The sequence below is a fragment of the Micromesistius poutassou genome (assembly GCF_964030765.1).
Source record: "Micromesistius poutassou genome assembly, chromosome: 15".
NCBI classification, from domain to species: domain Eukaryota; kingdom Metazoa; phylum Chordata; class Actinopteri; order Gadiformes; family Gadidae; genus Micromesistius; species Micromesistius poutassou.
Window position 1 is genome coordinate 14,956,387 of NC_140285.1, and position 3,053 is coordinate 14,959,439.

The following is a 3,053-nucleotide window of genomic DNA, read 5'->3' on the forward strand; positions in this document are numbered from 1 at the left end:
GATGATCCATGAAGGGGAAGGAAGTGTGAGTTTGTGTCTCCATTGCCGGGACACACCGGCTCTACTACTCCCAGGTGGGTGCTTGCTGTGGTGGAAAATGTAGTATTTGTGAGCTGTGCTTGTCTTAACTTGTAAATGACCTGTCGTATGAGCTTTTTTAAAATGTAGATTAGGTCCATATGTGATCTTGTTCAGACACACAAACATTACTTATGGATTGCTCTATAGATTTCCATTTTGGCATCCTATACATTGCAATTGTCTTAGTCGCAGTATGTTATCTCAGTCTGCTCGAATGTATGGGCTTCATGTTCAATGCATGCTTACACTCACTCTCTCTCTCTCTCTCTCTCTCTCTCTCTCTGTCTCCCTCTCACTCTCACTCTCACTCTCTCCCTCTCTCACTCTCTCAACCCCCCCTCTCTCTCTCTCGACTGTCTGCTTAAAGTAAACTGCCGTTTGAACGGGTTTTGAACACGCGCTGACCAGGAGATGAGTTGGGCCCCTGGCTCAGCCCGCATGTCAGGGATTATTAATGGCTCCGAGAAACCACCGTCCTCCTGGTCTCCGAGACTTGGACGACCTGCTTCCGATCCCGCATGAGTGATTTCCCAGGGAACGGAAGGAGGCTGTCTGAGCGTCTGCTGTGCGGCTCTGCTGGGAGAGCAGCGCTGTCTCAGGTTCAGGCCGCGCCGCTCGGTGCGCCGGCCTGCTTTACACGCTGGGACAACATGGGCCTTTAATGGGACCAGGAGCTCTGCCAAGGCCGGGAGGGGGACGGGCTCCAGGGGCGCCACGGTGAGGAGCATGGATCACATTAAACGGAAGGGCTGCAGAAATCCACAGAGCAACTCCCAGTGATGGAATTATGGAACATAAAGATCGACACACCCGTAGAATTATACTGGCTGCCAGAAGGCGGAGGTGAGAATCTAGTTATAGTGGCTCAAAGGCTGTACTTCCTTAAACAAACAATGGAACAATGTGTAACATCCCTTGGGAGTACAATCAGGTGGCAGTGGCAGGATGGTTTTCAACCATATACAGCAAAATCCCAGCGAAACCGAATGGATTCAATAAAATTTACTTAAATATGCCCCAAGAAAGCCGCAACAAAGTAAAACATTTATGACTTCATCCTCCATCACTTGTTATGTTTATGAGGTTGTGACTGTGTGTGCGTGTGTGTGTGTGTGTGTACGTGTGTGTGTGTGTGTGTGTGTGTGTGTGCGTGTGTGTGTGTGTGTGTGTGTGTGTGTCTGTGAATGTGAGGTTTTGTGCATGCTTATGTATGTGTGTGTTTGTGTGTGAGTTTTGTGTGATGTGTGATGTTATTTAGTGTGTGTGCAAGTCTGTGTGTTGGGTGTGTGCATGTGTATGTGTGTGTACGTGTGTGTGTGTGTGTGTGTGCGTGTGTGTGTGTGTGTGTGTGTGTATCTGTGTCTGTGTTTGTGTGCATATGAAGGGTTTGTGTGTTTGGGTGTGCATGCATGCCGTGCGTACGCTGAACTTCCTTGGGAAATTCTCCTTGCCGAGCCCTGTGGGAGTACAACAGGAACTATCGGGACGCTACATTTCAGCAAACCTTCAGAGGATTTCCTCAATCAGAGGCTACTCGGAGTGTGCAGTGAACAGCCTCGCTGACAGAAACATGGAGACCTGTGCATGCAGCTGGCTATGGTAACAGCCTCTGGGAGCTAGCCTGGTGTGCAACACCCTGAATCGACAGCTAGGAGAGGCGGCCCCATGCACACACACACACACACACACACACACACACACACACACACGCACACACACACACACACGCACACGCACACGCACACACATGCACACACACACACACACACACACATACACACGCACACACACACACACACACACACACACACACACACACACACACACACACACACACACACACACACACACACGCAGAGACCACTACATGCATGCAAGCATGCACACACACACACACACACACACACACACACACACACACACACGCAGAGACCACTACATGCATGCAAGCATGCACACACACACACACACACACACACACACACACACACACACACACACACACACGCAGAGACCACTACACATATGCAAGCATGCACACACACACACACACACACACACACACACAAATAAACACACACACACACACACACACACACACACACACACACACACACACACACACACACACACACTCACACACAAGCTCTTAGAATTATTGCTTGTTTCAAGATAATGACATGCAATCCAATTTTTAACTGTGCATTCGTACTTTTTCAGAAAATAGCACATAATTTGAAATGACTGTAAAAGGTTCCAGGTGATATTCATTAACCCCACTGGAACACCTCCACAGGGACATACTTGCGTCTATGTGAACCCGGGCCTGTAAAGTAAGTGTGCCTATGGTACAAGTACAGTAGATGACAGGAAGTGGCCGTTGCTCTGCATCTACGCCTTTCGTCTGCGGCTCTCCACCAGCCTGCCACTCATTGTGCCTGTGGCCTGCACCGCATTGTTCAATCCAGATGGTACGTTCCGATGAGCCACGCTCCTCTTCCCTTTCCACAAGCCTCTCCTATTAATAAACCTTCCAATCTAACCCTGGTGTCAGCTCAGGCGACACATACACGGTTCAATGTTTTTCGCGGGGGGGGGGGGGGACGGGAATTCCCATGGATGAAAACAACAGGATGAGACAACTTTCTTGTGTCTTGTTTGATGTGAGGGTGGTCGGGTGTCGGCCAGGCAGTCAATCGCCAAGCGAATGTCGGATCTGATGGATGAGGTGCTCGGGGCCAAACCGCTGCATGCCTTCTGTGGTCCTGTAACAAGGTGATACTAAAGTCAGTGCTACTCCGTTTATGAGGGGCCTAAAAACAACGAATGAGGAATAATAGTTCCAGCGCTGCTGTCAATATTTAAGTTAGGAAAATAAAAAAATAAAAAAATCATTCGACTAATGCGTTGAACTGGATATCACCACCCCCCACCCCCACAGGAAACTGCCCACACTGAAGTGTTTGCAGAGA